At 43.7% G+C, this 18,472-nt stretch overlaps 1 protein-coding gene across 5 annotated transcripts in view; it reads right to left on the bottom strand.

Annotated features, from left to right (window-relative positions):
• Positions 1-18,472, bottom strand: part of RHBDD1 (rhomboid domain containing 1) — a 166,450-nt gene that overhangs the window by 5,115 nt on the left and 142,863 nt on the right. The window lies entirely within an intron of this gene.

Below are 18,472 nucleotides of genomic sequence, written 5' to 3'. Positions count from 1 at the left end.
ATGCAGGCACCATAGTTCAAGATCATAGGAAGGACTGTGGAAATAGTTACTGAAAAGGGTTTCTTGGTGATGCATACTTACCAAAAATACAGTTTGTAATGATACAAGAATTTCAGTCACTACATAAGAAAACATTCTCCCAGGCATCATGAGTAGTAATAAAGGGAGAAAAATATATAGTCCTTGATCTCAAGGAACCAGCAACCTAAAGCTAATGAAAGAGCTTCAATATTCCCCATGAGGTTACCAGGAAGATGCATCATTGATAGAAACGGGTAAGCAGAGGTTCACTTCTAAACATGGGGACCAAAAAGGCTGTACCTTTTCACTACTATAGCTCTTCTAACACTGTTAATTTGCCTTGAAAGGCTCTCTCCCATCACCTACATCAACCAGAATTCTTCCTCGTTCTTGTCATGCTAGGCCAACCCTGGTGGAACCAATGGAAGAACTCTCCCAATTCAAACTCTTCAGCTTTCAGCACCTTCCATTTGGTTGTCTTCATTCAACCATCACCATATCCTGCCAGATGGGTACATATTTGGGCACCACTCCTCTCTCTCCTACCAGGATCATAAGCTGTAAAATAGCAGGGAATCTCTCTGACATATCTCCCTCTCCCCAGTGTCTGGGACAGTCCTGAACACACAGAAGCTGTTCAATAAATGTATGGCCTTGACTCAACAGCACCTGCTATGACTTCCAACGCTGCCCAGTGAGGTTCTGACATGACCCACTCGGGGCCAAATGTTCTGGCAGCACTGGCCTGGCTGGGAAGGGAGGGTGGGCAAACCACAGTTAAGCCAAGAGGGAAAACAGGTGAACAAACCGTCAATCCTTCTTGCTCACTGCCCAAGAGTGGCACCTTTTCAGAGATGTGTCCATTTATGCATATGCTGACATGACAACGTTAAAACTATAGTGAAAAGATGTTAGGGAAAGCAATGGGAAACAGAGTCTGTCTTTTCCATCTACACCTGAGGTTTATGTTGTCAAAGAGAAATTCAAAAAAGTAGTCAGAGCCAACCCCTTTTTTATATTTTTGCTTCTCTACTGATGAAGATGCCAATGGCTTCCCATAACTGATTCTCCTTTCCCGTTGGAAGGATGGGAGAATTATACCTCCCCAACCCCTTGTACCCTTCCCGACTAGAACACCCCAAAACAAACGAGGCAGGCCTAGCCCCCACACTCACTTCTGCTGGATAAATCCGTGCTTCAAGGCATTTTGATACAGTGAAAAATAGGCCAATTTGTTAACTTTCATTAAAGATGATACTCAAGCATATTATAGGCTTATAAAACTCTTACCATAAAGATTTTATGAATACTGTAAGATTAAAAGTTAAAAACCTGGATACCGTTTTAGCCATATGTATTTGTAAAGGAATTTCTCTTTGTTCAAAATGGTAAATGCTTTGAAATGACCAATTCATCAATCAAATCACCATTAGTTGATTGCTTAAAACTGTTTTATATGATGAGTTCCAAATCCTACTTTGCCTTTAACAGTTGTTTTTAAAAAGACTGGTCTTAATTGTACTTGTGAGTGCAGGCCAGGACCTGACACTTCATTCCAGATGGACCGGGAACTCTCTTAGTACTAGCTAAGGGCAGAGTCAGAAGCAAGCTCGACGTGGCACCCTGACTCAGGGCCATAGGGCAGAAACCCACAGAGACTGAAAGACTGCTCAGACTCCCAGAGGGAAACACAGTGTCCTCTGGTGTTTTCTTTAGCGTTTCTTCAAAAGAAAAACGCGAGGATTAATAATTTCCATGAAGGCAACTGCATGGAGGAATTCGGAGAGGGAGACTGGGAAGGTGCCCAAGGTCCAGCTCTCAAATGAGCAGCCAGCACACATGGCCTTGGACCCATTTGCAGGGCATTCGAGGAGAACCAGGGCTGAGCCGACCGAAGAAATGCCACATGCTGAAGTAGAAAACTGATGTCAGGAGAAGAACAATCATCACACCCCTCTTTATAAAGGCTTTTCAAGGTGCCCTTCTCCACTTAGATGATCCCTTCCCAACAGAATCATCTCAGTTTTACAGATGAGGAAACAGAGGCTCAGAGAGTGTTAGGGACACATCTGAGGGCACTAAGCTAGCATGAAGAAAAGCGAACCTTCTGAGTTTCTTCCCACTTCCCCACATGGCCATCAGTTCTCACACCCAATGTGTTCAGGGTTGCACATCTCACCATCCCCCACCTTCCTGACCAAACAGTGTCCCTTTTCTTCATGGATATGGAAACCTAGGAAGCTCACTGCTATTTGAAAATAGAAAAATAAGAAGGTCCAGTCTAAGTCCTCAATTCTGTGGGACTCTGATGATATCAAAGATGTGACCCAAAAGTTTCCAACGTGGGTTTCCTTAAATTCCACTGGCTACTAGCATGGTTTGGCTTTCCAGGAGAACCAAGAAGGCCTTGGGTATAACAATACAACAACCAAAACCACAATAATGCTTGATTTGTAATCATGCCTTTTTATTTTATTTTTATTTTTTGAGACTGAGTCTCACTCTATCTCCCAGGCTGGAGTACAGTGGCGCAAGCTCTGCTCACTGCAACCTCCGCCTCCTGGTTTCAAGTGATTCTCCTGCATCAGCTTCCTGAGTAGCTGGGATTACAGGTGCATGCCACCATGCCTGGCTAATTTTTGTATTTTTAGTAGAGATGGGGTTTCACCATGTTGGTCAGGGTGGTCTTGAACTCCTGACCTCGTGATCTGACTGCCTTGGCCTCCCAAAGTGGTGGGATTACAGGCATGAGCCACCATGCCCAGCCTCCATGCCTGCTCTTAAGGGTATTTTAATTCCTTCAAACTCAGTGTTTTTGATATAAAAGCCATCTTACTCTCTGGTTTGCTTCCAGCTCTGAAAACTACACTGTTCTGAATATGACTTGATTTGGGGGGAATGTTTTTAAGCATTAAAACTTATTTCAAACAGAGTCACAAACTTGTTATCAGTTAGCCACTAACCCACACAGACTACTGTGTGTGTGTTTTGGGTTGGAGCCACAATCAGGACAAGACTTCCTGGCTGTCCACTCAGTCTCAGGTATGCTCTGTCTTCTACTTCCACACCTTTGCATTCATTTGTCTATTTCTATACTTTCCACTTGTGTCATACGATCTATTACCTCTCTTCTTAATCTCCAGCATCCTCTGTGGGCTTTCTCAAAGGGTCTTATCTTTGCGATTCTGGTAAGTACTTAACATTTGTTAAGCACAGAGGAAAGAATCTGGACAAGCCTCATTGGGGTGGTAGAAGGAGGTGTCCCCACGAGTATAAAGGAAAAAGGGTTAGTAGGGAATGAGGAGGTGGCCTCCCACCTCTGCCTGGGGTTCGTGGAGACACCCTACACAAGATGCTTCATTGCAGCAGTCTCCAGTTGACTCATCTGTGAGAGGCGGCTACTGAAAAAGGGGACTTCCAGGGTCCTTTCCATGACTGAAGTTTCACAACCTGTGATAAAATTCCAACTCCTCCACTTTTTAGCTACACATCCTTGAGCAAGTAGGTTACCCTCCTGCTCTTGGTCTTAATTTCCTTATCTGTAAAATGGGAATATTAAGAGTAGCTCCTTTGTTGGGTTGTTGAAGGATTAGAAGAGATAATGCATATGAAATGGTTAGCCGAGTGCCAGGTGACAGTAAATGGCTGCTGAACACTGGATGGTATGATTGTTCTCTCATCATCATCAAGAATCACGTGCCAGCTGGGTGCAGTGACATGTGCCTGTAATCTCAGCTACTTGGGAGGCTGAGGTGGGAGGATCGCTTGAGCCCAGGAGTTCTGGGCTGTAGTGCCTATGCTGATCAGGTGTCCACACTAAGTTCGGCATCAATATGGTGACCTCCCGGGAGCAGGGGACTACCATGATGCCTAAGGAGGGGTGAACCGGCCCAGGTCAGAAATGGAGCAGGTCAAAACTCCCGTGCTGATCAGCAGTGGGATCACGCCTGTGAATAGCCACTGCGCTCCAGCCTGGGCAACATAGTAAGACCCTGTCTCAAAAAAAAAAAAAAAAAAAAAAAAAAAAGAATCACGTGCTAAATGTCTACTTGTTCCTGTCATTAACTAACTCTATAAGAGATACACAAAATTTCAAAAACAGTGACTTCTTAAAATACAGAGCTCAATTCTGTTTGCAAACCCTTTGGCAGTGCTTTGTACAAAGTGTTGATTTGCTAGTAACTAAATATCTGTCTTCTAAGAAATAGATATAAAAAAGGTAACTAATGACCTTCATTAAGCAGCAGGCTTTGGTCACATGAAGGAACCTTTGGGTGACTGACAGAGCTGGAGCGCCCAGCCAAGATCTTCTTTCTCTGCTTAGTTAAATCATGCATTGGACATTTACAGGTCTGGGTGAAACGGCCCTGCTCTGAAGAACTTGGTACAAAATATGAGTATTTATGAGTCTTGCCTCTGTGTTCTTGTAAATGGAGGTCAGCCCTCAATTTTACTCAGAGAAACAGTGAGCATGCTTCAGAGAACCTGAGGAACACAGCCTGTTTAAGATGATTTACCTCAATTATAGCACTGGTAGTAAGATCACAAAATTTATTGATTTGTGGTTCTTGATGAAAAAAATGTTCAGTCCTCTAACCTTCTGTAAAATGCAGTAGCCTCTGCATAGACCTTGCCTATGACCTGATGAACACACTATATACCATACAGTGAGATTATACTACACTGAAATCACAGGATAGCATAATATCTCTCCCTTAAATTAGGGACCCAAAGAGGCAATCGCTTTTTTTTTTCTCTTTCTCTAAATCAGGAAACCTAAATAAACCACCAGTGTTCTCTAGGATTTCTATTGTCAGATGAGGGCAGCAGCATGGGACCCATGTTTTTCTTTCAAGAGCGTTACTTTATTAGCGTTCCATGAACTGCAAAGTTCCAAAATGCCTCCTGAAAGGATGGCTGTTAAGTTATGGACTGTCAAAGCCCAAAAAGGCCTGGAAGGAACCCCAGGTCTAACCACTCAGCAAGACATTCTTTGAAAAGGGGAGATGCTTAAAGGCAGTAACCACACTTCACTCTTTTAGTCACTAATTATAATATTCTCTCTTTATACATAGTATGAAATTAACTTAAAGTGGTATAACTTTCATACAAATGGAAATTTCATTATGGTTTACAAGAAAGGTAATATTTAGATGTGACTTTACAGAGAAAACGTTCACATTTCTATCTCTTCAACCAAGTCTGCAACAGCAGAGATTCCCTAATTCTGAAATAACATCTGGAATCCCTAAACAACAGCTTTGAGATGGAGGTCTGCGATTTACCGTGATTAGCACTCTGCGCTGTGAAATGGAGATCAATTCAGACCTGATCGAACTTTTCTCTCCCCTCCAGTTAGTTAATTTTGGAGACCCTTAATGAACACAAGTGACTTAAAATCAACAGGCTACAATCCAGTTAGCAATTTAAGTAACCTATAGCATCAGGTCCAGTATATTAGGTCAGTGTTTCCTGTAATACAGACAAGATATGGTCTGACTTCTAGAATTCCCTCACCGCTGCCCCCCTGCCAAAAAAAACAAAACAGCAAGAAAAGTCAAAGGGAAACAAAGAATATTTGTGGGACAATTTCTACATGCTCACTCTATTTACTGCCCCCTCCCCCAACACCTTGAAGTGTATAACTTCATTCATTTTCACAAACTGGATGTGTGAGGCCAATAGCCAGGTCAAAATACAAATATATTGCTAAAAATATCAGAATATGTCCTATACTCATAAGCCACCACATGCCCCCTTCCGGTTCCTATACCCCGACACCCAACAGTACCCACGATTCCGATTTCTAACTATAGATTTTTTTCCCTATTTTTGTCCGTAAGTGCGTCCACACAATATGTACGCTTTGTGAGTGGCTTCATTTTACATTATGCTTGTGAGATTCATTCCTATTGTTATATGTGATTTTTATCCTACTTATCCCTCCAAGTAGAATGTCCTTGTCTATTTTTGTAGGTGAGGAATTGAGTAAGATTTTAAGTAACTTGGCAAAGCTAAATAGCTGGTCAGTGGCTGAGTCAAGAACTCAAATCCCCTTCGATTCTCCTTCAGAGACGAAGTGCTCCAGTGTCTTCCTCAGCCCCGACACCAGCATGTGTAAACCTCAAGAATATATTATTGCTTTAATTACGACTTGGAGACAGGGTCTGCTTTAAAAGACAGCAGAAGCAATGCATCTTCTGCCTTAAATTAGGCTCACTGCAAATAGTAAGGCCTTATTTTGGATAACTGAATGCCTCTAGACTTAGGATCTCCTTTGGCAACAGATAGGTCCAGCTGCAAAAGTCAGCCTTGGTAGTTAACTCTCAAGTATTTTTTAAAATAGAGAACAGTTTATAACTTCTTACAGAAACAATTCTCTATGCTTGTTTGATCTCATTTTCCTGAGGAGCCCCAGGGACGAAGAAGCAGCTCAGGAACAGCGTGTCCCACTCTCATTAGGAATCACCATAACTTGAATTATTAAAAAAAATATATAGATTTTCATGGAAAAGGACTTTTCTATTTTTTTTAATCATCCTGTCTTAAATTCTTTCAAAATCCTGTCACCACTGTGGCACTTTATCAAGAAAGGTTGTATTGAGAGTGGGAACAATTTTTAAAAACCTTTATGTATTTAGTTGGTGCAAAAGTAATTGCAGTTTTTGCACTGAAAGTAATGGTAAAACCCGCAATTACTTTTGCAGCAACCAAATATATTTAATGATGCTTTAGGGTGTCTCAACTTTTCCTTAATTTAAAATAGAATTCTATTGGTGAGCAATCTGGAGTTGTCTCAGTTTACTCAATCATACCGGCTGACTCTGGGGGATTGAAAAGTTGACTATCTCCAAGAATATCATTCCCCATTCACGCATTTTGGGTCTATACCCCTTTTTTGTTCAATCCAGAATCATCTAGGGATAGTCCCTGGACAAATATATGAAAACTCTTGGAAAACTGGAGGTGAGCCTCCCTGAGGATAGGGGCTGTGTCTCTCACTTCTGCGTCCTCAGTGCCTGGCCAGGATAACAGGGAGAAACCACACATGTGCCGTCTTGAAGCACAGATTTGAGAACGTATTTTACAACAGAAAAAAGATAACTGAAGGTAGAGTAAGGAAGTCATTTGTTAGTAGTGGAGGGACGCTGTGACCTATATCTCTTAATATATCTATATCTATGTATATGAGGTCTGTAAAATGATAGAAAAAGTATGAAAACCCTTTGGAATATTAAAATTCCACATTCCTCTCAGAAGCGCCAGGGCCAATGCGTCTGCTTGGAGAGGCAGCTGCAGCTCCTAGCCTCTGATCTTCTGATGCAGATTCCACACCAGTCCACAGAGAAGGCCAGCCTGGCACAGTGCAGGCAGCTGCTCTCCACCTCACCTGGCTGGAGTCTTGGCTCAACTCCACTACAGGGATCCTGAGGCCTCAAAGGATTCCCGAGGTCCAAACTGCAGCCTGCTCCACGCTTCCCAGGCATCTAGGTCCTTTGTCTGTTCTGACCTTTATCTTGGGGCACAGGAGACTTGCCACTGTCTCTTTATGGCCTGGTTTTCCTGATGATGTTCAGGTGGGGCATAGTGGGGGGAAGGACAGGGGAAGACATTTCCAGTGGCCTCCTCAGGGCCCTGGTATGAGTCTCACTTCCAACCTCTTGCTTCTTGATTTTGAGATTGTCTTTCGGTAAGTTTTAATTTCATTATTTTAAAAAGAAAAGAGTAGTGAGTGCAACAGTGCTTAAACGATAATACACTGAGCTCAAAATAGAATAAAATATTCCCTCCTCCTAAACACACTGGGTCCTGGCCCTGCTGCTTCCCACCTGCTATGACTTCCATCCTAAGAGAATGGCTGCAGCTGGATTCGCCCCTTCCCAGTTTTTAGCAGCCCTGGCCCTATGCATAGAAGTTTCCATCAAACAGCAACCATTGCCATTTGCTGCAGTGGTCCTTAATCTGAAGTGTGCACAGAAATGAAGAACCTGTTAAAAATGCAGATTATGCTCCTTGGCAATGGCCTCTAACACATTTGGTTTCTTTTCAGTGCCACCCTCCCACACTAATATTGAAATTTTTTTACTATACTTTAAGTTCTGGGATACATGTGCAGAATGTGCAGGTTTGTTACATAGGTACACATGTGCCACGGTGGTCTGCTGCACCCATCAGCCCATCATCTAGGTTTTAAGCCCCACATGCATTAGGTATTTCTCCTAATGCTATCCGTCCCTTTGCCCCCTACTCCCCAACAGGCCCCAATGTGTGATGTTCCCCTCCCTGTGTCCATGTGTTCTCATTGTTTGACTCCCACTTTTGAGTGAGAACATGTAATATTTGGTTTTCTGTTCCTGTGTTAGTTTGCTGAGAATGATGGTTCCCAGATTCATCCATGTCCCTGCAGAGGACATAAACTCATTCTTTTTATGGTTGCATAGTATTCCACGGTGTAATGTGCCACATTCTTTAAATCCAGTCTATCATCGATGGGCATGTGGGCTGGTCCCAAGTCTTTGCTATTGTGAATAGTGCTACAATAAACATATGTGTGCATGTGTCATTATAGGAGGATGATGTATAATCCTTTGGGTATATACCCAGTAATGGGATTGCTGGGTCAAATGGTATTTCTGGTTCTAGATCCTTGAAGAATCACCACACTGTCTTCCACATGGTTGAACACTTTTACACTCCCGCTAAAAGTGTAAAAGTGTTCCCATTTCTCCCCATCCTATCCAGCATCTGTTGTTTCCTGGCTTTTTAATGATCGTTATTCTAACTGGCGTGAGGTGGTATCTCATTGTGGTTTTGATTTCTTTAATGATCACTGATGATGAGCATTTCTTTCATATGCTTGTTGGCCGCATAAATGTCTTCTTTTGAGAAGTGTCTGTTCATATCCTTTGCCCACTTTTTGATGGGGTTGTTTCTTTCTTGTAAAAATTTTAAATAAACTTTATATTTTGGAATAATTTTAGATTTACACAAAAGTTGTAAAGATATGAAGAAACCAACATTGATGCATTCCTTTGAACTACATTCCAGACATTTGGATTTGACTCGTTTTTCTACTAATTTCCTTTTTCTGCTCAGGGTCCGATCCTGGAGACCACAGTACATTTTATTTCCAAGTCTCCTTAGTTTCTTTTGTTCTGTGGCTCTTTCCGAGTCCTTTTCTTGACCACCATGACTTTGACAATCTTGAGTGGTAGCGGCCAGAAATCCTGCAGAGTGTCATTCCGTCTGGTTTGCCTATTTGTCCTCATGGTTAGATGGGGGTTTTGGGTTTTGGTGAGGAATACCACAGAGGTGAAATGCCCTTTTCATCACATATCAACATGACATCACTTTTGGTTTCAGCCTTGAGCACTTAGATGAGTAGTGCTTTCACCAGGTTTCTCCACTTTTAATTTTTTCTTTTTAAAAATGATTTCCAAGGGAATAAAGCTTTGGCCTTTGGCACTAAGAGTTACCTAGACAAACTGTGGGGATGGGCATCTCAAGGCAGCTTTGTCACTATATCATCCCCCGCTTGGGCATGAGTGGGATATAGTGATTTGGAATCATCCCTAAACTTTCTGCGTTCTGCACCCCTCATCACAGGGGAAGTGGAGTCCTCTAATGTTGATGGGGTGTGTGAATCATCAGGAGGGCTGTTTAAGAAGTAGTTACGGATTGGGTGGGCCTGCCATAGAGCCCAGGATGCTGTAATTTTAATGAACTCCCAGGCGACTCCAAAGTACATCAGCGTTTGAGAACCACTGAGCTACGGCTCAGATTCTTCTTGCAACTGAAAACATCCACCTCGAGTTTCATTCCAGTACCTATATCTGCCAGCAGGTGGAACCAGAGACCTATGACATTAAATCCGCTGAAGAAAACTAGGACAAACTCCAGTCAACAAAGCATTCCGCATCGTAAGCAGAATTAGGGTTATTTTGAAACAGATGGGTGCTACAGAGGCTGCTGCACTGAATATTATGGAGTTGTTTATTGTCTAGATGGCCTGAAACCCAGGGATTATTTACCAGCATCTAGCAGTGTCTATGTCATATCAGAATTCTTTCAGAGTAGAGGAGACTGACAAGGCACTGGAAGAGATATAGATACAGATATGGACATGAATGCTAGTTTCACCAGTTCTAATTCTGTATTTCCTCCTGCTATCGTGCACACTGCCTTGTGTTAGTGAGTGCTTTGCAGGAATGATCCAGAGCCTCCTTAATATGCTAACTCCAAATCACAGGAGATAAACAGACACATTCTATGGTAACAAGACAATCAATCCTGGATACGGTAATACTCAAAATGATTTACACTAGGTGTACCCAGGTGGTTCTGGTTACCGGCTCACATTTTCACTCAAATTCCCTGCTTGTACTTACCCCCACTCCTCCTCTTTGCTTCTGACCCTCCTCCTCATCCCCCTGCCTACCCCCAGAGAGCATCAGAAGGGAGGAAGTGAGATAAAAGGCCCCTCTAGCTCTCATTCTGACTGTGCCTGATGCCTGGTTCAGAGTACACACTGCTGTCTAAGGACACTAAGAACTTGGTTTGACTCTGCCTAGCACTGAGTACATGTACAAGATCGAGACTTATAAAGAGAGTATTCCATCAGTTCTAGGAATCTGCAAAAGTCTCCAGCAACAATGGTTTCTTTTAGGAGGGTATTTCTAATTCCCTAGCCTTTGACCCCAGGGAGTTAGCTGTTGCTGTTCTCCCTGGTCCTCCTAGGCTCAGGGAGGTCACAAGGCAGCTGTCATGGACTCAACGTTTGTGTTCCCTCAAAATCCGTACATTGAAGTCCTAGCCCTCAATGTGATGGTATGTGGAGGTGGGGCCTTTGGGAGGTAATTAGGTTTACATGAGGTCATGAGGGTGGAGTCCCCATCATGGGATTGGTACTCTTACTGTGGAATGAAGAGGCCAGAGCGTACACTCTTTGTCATGTGAGGTCACAGTGAGATGGTGGCTGTCTATAATCCAGGAAGAGGGACCTCACCGGAACCTGATCATTCTAGTATCTGGGACTTCCAGCATCCAGAACTGTGAGAAATAAATTTTTCTTGTTTAAACCACACAGTCTATGATAGTATTTTGTCAAGGTGGCCCAGACTGGCTTAGGCAGCATCACTGAAACTGACTGGCAGCTTGGCAACTAGTAGTCAGCAGGTGCGGGCTGGCACAGCTGCTGGGCAGGCCCCCAGTGATCTCAGGGGTGAACAGATGTGCTTTCTGGTGGAGAAGAGAACGTATCTTTCTTGGGACCCTGTCCCAAGTGGTGGCTTCATAACTGCCTGAAGCAGCAGCTCTCTCCCTCCAAGGGACATGATGCCAGCTGCAGGGCTCACCCTCCTACATAAGCAGGGGTAGTTCCTCCATCACAAATAATAAAATCCCCCACAGCGCTGCTTTTTGGCCCCAGCTCTCACATCTCCTGTTTGGACAAGGTATAAAGCAGCATTTTTTGATAACTCTTAGACCTGTTTTGTTTTTTTCTCACTCCCTTCCACTTGAGTTTCAAACCAGAGAGATGGCCCAATTTCCAGCCCCTCAAACAAAGGATCAAGGTAATGTTTTCGTTGACTTTTGAAATCAAAGGCCATTTGAAATTAGCCAACATTTCCCTCAGAAACCTCAATCTTCTTAAAACACTCTTTAACCTTTGCACATAAAAGAAAGTACAAGTAAATATCATCCCAAGCATTCAAGGAATAAGGAAAAAAAGATGAGCCAGTGGGAAGAAAATGTTGAAAAGGGACAGAGTTGGCAACTTCTGCTGAGAACACCCATCCCTGAGTGGTCAAGTTTAGGTTATCCTGGACACTACAGATAACCATGTGTCTAGTAAAACAAGGCTGTTGGGCCTGGGAAAAGATGTGGATTGAGGTGGCTGCCCCTAGGCTGCGTGGCCTGACTGACTAGCAGCAAATAAAGCGAACCACCTACGTGGCCCCAGGTCCCACGCCTACCCAGTGCCTGCATGCCACATTCCTGCAGAAGACACAGCATGTTTCAAAGGGCTAAAGACTAGATGCTGAATCTAGAACAGTGGTTCTCAAACCCACGTCAGGGAGCTTGGTGAGAGGCAGATTCAAGGGTTCTAATGGGAGACTTCAGATCAGTGTCTGTTGGGGGACCCAGAAATGTGCATTTTTAACATGCGCCTCAAGTGAGCTGAATGCCATTGGCCCACATGCCGCACTGTGTTCTGTGGTTATGTCTGGCTTTGACCATTTGCACTAGCATGGCATTTGGTTTTGTATAAGTAGGTTTTTGGTGATATTACTATGGGTCAAAGACACTGGTAGTTTCCTAGGTTGTGCTATGCTCAACCTTGGGTGATGTCGATTTTAAAAGATACCAATGCAACCCAGCTATCCTGAAAAATGCAAGAAATAAAATTATTGGTTGAAATTCTATTAGTGTAGAAGAAGCTTCCCAATGTCACTCACTCAGTCCTAGGAACAAAGGAATTCACCTCTGGATCCACAGTGCCTGGTGCGTCATAAATGCTTGAGGAATGAATGGAAGAACAAGCTAACACACCATTAGGACAAATTTCAAATTCTGGCCTCAGCCACTAAATAGCTCTCAAATCCTGAGACACAAATAGTGAAGAAGAGGAGCGGGGGGACCTACAAACCCATTGACCTCGGAATACAATTCAGTCTGTTTGTTTTCTCTATGAAATTCACATGGTTTGCCTGGGCTCTGAGGTCCTGGACAGATTAAAGAACATCCAGTAGCTAGAAACAGGCTGATATACAAAATGTATCACATCGATTTATGCTGAGTGCTGTCTTACATGTTTTAAAAGCTCAAATTATCTTTAATTTTCAAATACCATAAGGCTGATTAGTACATAACTACATGTCCAGAGATACCAATATCAATGCATAATTTCAAAAACAATCCCTGACCTAGGAAACTGTCCCTGAGACTCTTAGTGGCCCAGGAGAACACAGTGGCCCAGTGCCCTTATTAAAGCTGAAAGCCACCTGGCATCCATCTCTTGCAGGTGGAACTAGAGGAAGATAAACCACTCTGAGAAAAACCTGCAATTAGAGTGAGTCATGGCTAGTATAAAAGGCACCCAAATCATCAGAGCAGGGCTAAGGGAATCACTGGGAACCTCCCAGCCCACCCCTACCATACGAGAGGCCTGTGGTCAGATGTTAGATTGCCAGGGAGGAAAATAAAAGAGGGTGGAGGGAAGCTGAAAACATGTGAAAGAGGAATGACATACTTATCAAAAAAGTATGATAGCTACAAATTTTGAGAGGTAGTAGCCTGTAGTTTAGGAAACCAGGGTGGGCTTCTCCACAGAGGTCTAGATAACTTGGATCATGAGGGCGATGCAACCTTTATCCGTTCAGAGTGGATAAGCTCCTTGAGATACGTGGCAATGAGAAACCATCTGGAGAAATGCACAAACAAGCAGGAGCCTTGCTCTCTGCACCTCAGAGCTGAGAAATTCTTATGTGGGTCAGAGTTAGCCTAGAACTGTGATGGCTGGGAAGCCAGTTTCTGTGATGTGACAAACTGTCCGAGAAGCATGATGGTCATTTTAAAACCAGGCTTGTTGCTGTATTTGATGGCATTTAACCCTGAGTCTAATTAACCACTTTTTGTGTGTTCTTTTAGGTGTGAGTAACTCATTACCCCCTCCCAAATCCTAATCTTGTGCCCCATTAGAGACTGTGTGTTTGTGTGTGTGTGTGTGTGCATGAGTGCATGTATGTGTGCCTGCATGTGTCTGTGTGATTGCATGGGTGTGTTCTTATCTTCTGTGTTAACCTACAGAGACAGGAGGCGATCCTGTGACTGAAATCTAACATCTCTTACAAACAAGCCCACTCAGCCTCAAGCAGACCAAGGGGGGTCTCAGACTGGTTTTACTCCCTTGAAATAGCCTGCCTCAGTCTCAAACTGAACTAGAATTAAACTTGGAAATTATTTAAAAATGGTCTCTGCTATGGAGAGATATTCAAAAACAGCAAAAGTAAGTTATTCCTACATGTCTACTATTAATTTCTAGTAAAACAAAACTTATTTTATGAACAGAAAAAGAAAACCCAAGAACTAAACTTTTAAAACTTCAATCTCAAGTTAGGAACCTAGAATTAGGCTCATCTTGGATAAATGAAGATTTAGATAAGGGAAGAATATGTTGCTTTCTGAATGCTTTGGTCAGATAAAAAGCTGGCAGAGGAAGGACTATATAGTTTTAAGATGGAAGCCCTAAAGATTTAATCAAGTGTAGACAGGAGACTGTATGAGATGCGTCAGGATGACATCATAAAAATCATGCGCTTCCAGAACACGAGGGGTGTCTTCAGGATCGTAGATCTCACCTGCTCATGTCAGAGATGGGAAATTGAAGTCCAGAGAAGGTAAATGGTTTTCCTAAGAGCTAAGAGGCACCGAACCACACCCCAAATATCCTGTTTTGTCTTCTAGGCATTTCATTCTGCTTAAAGCCTTGCTTACCGAATCCAGAGCGGACACTGGTGTCTGACAAAGCTGCCCTTCTGCTACCTGGCTCTGGTGGGGATCAGCAGGAGGGTGAGGGTTCTGAGCCAGAAAGAGCTAAGTTTGAGTACTGGCTTTGCCTCTTATTTTGTGCCCTAGGATGAGTTACTTTACTCACTGATCCTCAATTTTCTAATTTGTAAAGTCTTATGGGTGTGTTCTGAGAACCAAATGAATTAAAGGCTGTGAGCACCTGGGTCAAAGCAATGAAAGGTAAGTGGTGCTGACTGTTACACTAATAACCCCTTTCTGGTCTGCCCCTTCTCAGAAATGCCCCCGCTATCCTTCTGGTTAGCCGCACAAGCCCAGACTCGAGAGTCATCCTTGACACCTTCTTCTTCCCCTAGCCCTGCCTCCAAATTCAATGCATCATCAGAACCTGTCATTTTAACCTGAACATTACCAAATTTGTCCATTCTTCTCCATCTGCCCGTCACCAACTTTGTCTGAGTCAGCCTACACCAGTGCCTGAAACCCTGTGATGGTTCACCTAATATTAGGTGTCAACTAGACTGGCCTGAGGGATGCCTAGATGGCTGGTGAGGCGGGTGCTCATGGGTGTGTATGTAAAGGTGTTGCCAGAGGAGACTGACTGACATTCAAGTCAGGAAACTGGGATAGGAAGACACGCCCCAATGTGGGTGGGCATCATTCAGTGGATGCCAGTGCAGCTAGAACAGGGCAGACGGTAGAAGGGTATGCAGCCTTGCTGAGCCCTCTTGCTTTTGCTCTCCCTCTCTGTTCCCGTGTGGGATGCTTGCTTCCTTTCCTCCTGTGTTTGGATATGATGAGCCAGCCAAGTAAAAAGGGCTCCCCAGAGAATCTCCAACTGACCTGTGCGAGAATCTCCAACTGACCTGTGCAGTGGGAGGATGGGGTGGGGTTTCAGGAAGTTCAAGCCATTTGCAGGGGGAAGGAGCCCACCCCTCCTGTTCCTAGGTGGTGACCTGGATTCAGTTGGTGAGATGGAGGCCTGGTAACAGGAATCCCTCTCTCTTTGCTGAGTTTTTTCCTAGTTCACCCAATAAATTCAGCTTTTCTCACTCTTCTGTGTCCATGAGCCTAATCTTTCTTGGTTGTGTGACAAGAACCCAGTTTTTAGGTGAACTGAGGAGAAAGTCCTACAACAGTGAGAATGCAGCTTCTTCAGCCTTTGGACACTGGGACCTGCAGCAGTGGCCTCCCGGGGGGGGCCTCCTGGGCCTCCGGCCTCAGACAGAGGTGGCGCTGCAGGTTCCCTTGGTTTTAAAGCTTTGGGACTGGGAATGAGCCACACTAATGGCTTCTCTCTTTCCCCCACTTGCAGATTGCCTATCATAGGACTTTGCTTGTAATCACTTAGGTGATTCTCCATAATAAACTCCATTTTATACACATATGTATCCTATTGATTCTGTCCCTCTGAAGAACTCTAACACAACCCCTAAACCGTTTCCCCACACTGGCTCCTGTCTTCCTACCAGCCATTCTCCACATTGTTGCTGGGAGAACTTTTCAAAAACAAACATCTCATCCACTTTACCCTCTGCCTAAAACCCTCCAAAGGTTTCTTTTTATTTTACAGCAAAAATAAATCAATCTTACTCTGCCCAGTAAGTGCAGGGCATGGCCACCAGCTGCCTCTCTGGCCTCCCCGAGTCCCACTCCACCTCTCCTTGCTTCAGGTCTTGTGGTTCTTGGTTCAAACACAACTTCTCCAGGAAAGTGACTGTATCCCCTGAGCACCCCCAATGAGGGTCTTTTGTCCTGAGCTCTCACGGGATCCCCAGTCTTCAAAGCGCATGATGCCACGGTTCGTGATTATTTGTGAATCTGATCATTTTGACAGTGTGGATTCTCACTGGGTTGTGAGCTCCATGGGGGCAAGGACAGTGAGGGCTTGTGTCCACATTCTATGCCCAGGGATGAATAAATAAATGAACAAATGCAGGAATGGAAGGAGATGTAGACTGCTAAGTATTGCCTTCATTAAACAGATGGAAAGACTGAGGCTCAAGGTAGGTAGGCAGTTTCCTGAGGTCTCATGCCAGAAAACAGTATGGCCCATATGTTCAGGGGTCAGATGCAAGCCCAGTGCTCTTGGTACTCCACCAGATTGCTTTGGACGCCAGCACACACATCTTTCCCTTTACCATCCAACCTTTCCTTACTCCAACTAGTGGCTTAGCAAAACTCAGAGAATTTTTTTTTAATGGCGGGGGTTAGGAGGCTATAGGAAGGGGGTTGTAATTGGTACGTGGAGAAAGAAGAAATTGCAAATTGAATATTTGAAAAGATGATCATGAAAAGGCACCAAACGTGCTGCTGTTTAGAGCAAGTGTAACAGTGTTCTAGAATTGTTCCTATGGATCTGAAGACAGTAGATTAAGGACAACTGACTTGGCAGAAGGCCTAGACCTGTTTTCAGATAATTATCTCAGAGTAGAAAAAATAAGGGCAGTAAAAGCTCCAGTGAGGACACTACACCAACATGACTGATCTAAATGGAACATACTTCTATGACTCATTTGCAGCCTTAAATACTACAGAGGAAAGAATGTATAAAACATGCCCAAATAGCCTCTTTTTGATGTGGTGAACTCTTTTAAAACCACATTGTTCATAAATATATGTTAAAAGGCAAACTCTTCATGTTTACAGTGGTCCTATTGGAGGAACTCAATGCGAAAGTACAACTGTTAAATTTCAAAGACAAGACCTATAACCTTAGAACAATAGGGCAATTCCCAGTGTGAATTTACGAGGTGCCAAACCTCAAAAGATTTCTTCAATTAGCAATGAAGACTCTTGACATATTTGCGGCCTGATATAAGGGCTGCTCTTTATATAATTTGGGGTGTATCAGAACTTTTCCTTACTTTTATTTACTTCAGATGACAACTATTATGCTTCTCCCTGTGCAGCGTTTGATTCTGCTAATTATGCTACAGGGCCAGGATAGTGTTTCATGGTTCACCATTGCTCCTGGGGCAGGCTGCAAATTATACATAATGCACTGCATTGTAATTGCTGCATTGTGAACTTCGCTTGCCTTTCCAACACAAAATACTGACATCTAAGTTGTTTTATTATAAAAAAACCATAAGGGATTCTTTTGGATTATAAACATCTGAAGACATAACATTCTCATGAATTCCAGCCGGCTATTTTGGCCACTTAGGGGGGCAGACAGGGCTGAAAAGCAAAGCAAATACACTTCATATTCGTGTTTACAGAAAAAACGCAGGCAGCAGTCTTGAAGGCAAGACTGTTAAATGCAAAAACTAAAGGGAGGGGGAGCTCGTGAAGGGGAGACACAAACTCTGAACTGGGAAACCAGAGACGCAAGACGTCCAGCCATGCTTCTTGACTTCTCTGGGCCTCAAGTTCCTCATTCCAAAACAAAGTTCCTCATTCCAAAACAGAAACAAATGATCACGAAGATCCCTTTTCCGTGAAGAGAGGCGCTCAGAAAAGCAGTGGCTTGTTTCTGAGTCCCACCTGTGAGGCCAGCCTATCCCAGCCTGAAGGGCGAACCAGGAACCCGAGTCTTGTGCCAGTCAAGAGGCCTCTGCCATCCATCACCCTGCTTGTTTGGGGCCTCTAAGAAAAAGATGATGGCTCCTTCAACAGGAAGAGGGGGTCAAAATAAATGAAGCCCCAGTTTTATATATAAAATGCCACCAGGTGGGGGAAAATATCAGAACAGTATTGTGGTCATTGAAATTTACCACTGCCCTTGTCCCCCAGGGCCAAGAGCCCTTACTCCAGACACCTACCCCATAAGTACCTTGTGCCTGCAGCATTTAGAAGCCACATCCAGGCCCTGATGAGGTACTCCTAACCCTCCCTTCTCTCCACCCCTCCAAATGAGACAGTAGTCTGATGTGTGAAGTTAGACCGAGGTCTCTTCTTCCTTTGAGTGTTCCAGACG

This window comes from Callithrix jacchus, chromosome 6 (assembly GCF_049354715.1).
Source record: "Callithrix jacchus isolate 240 chromosome 6, calJac240_pri, whole genome shotgun sequence".
Lineage (NCBI taxonomy): Eukaryota > Metazoa > Chordata > Mammalia > Primates > Cebidae > Callithrix > Callithrix jacchus.
This window is presented reverse-complemented; position numbering and strand designations above follow the sequence as displayed.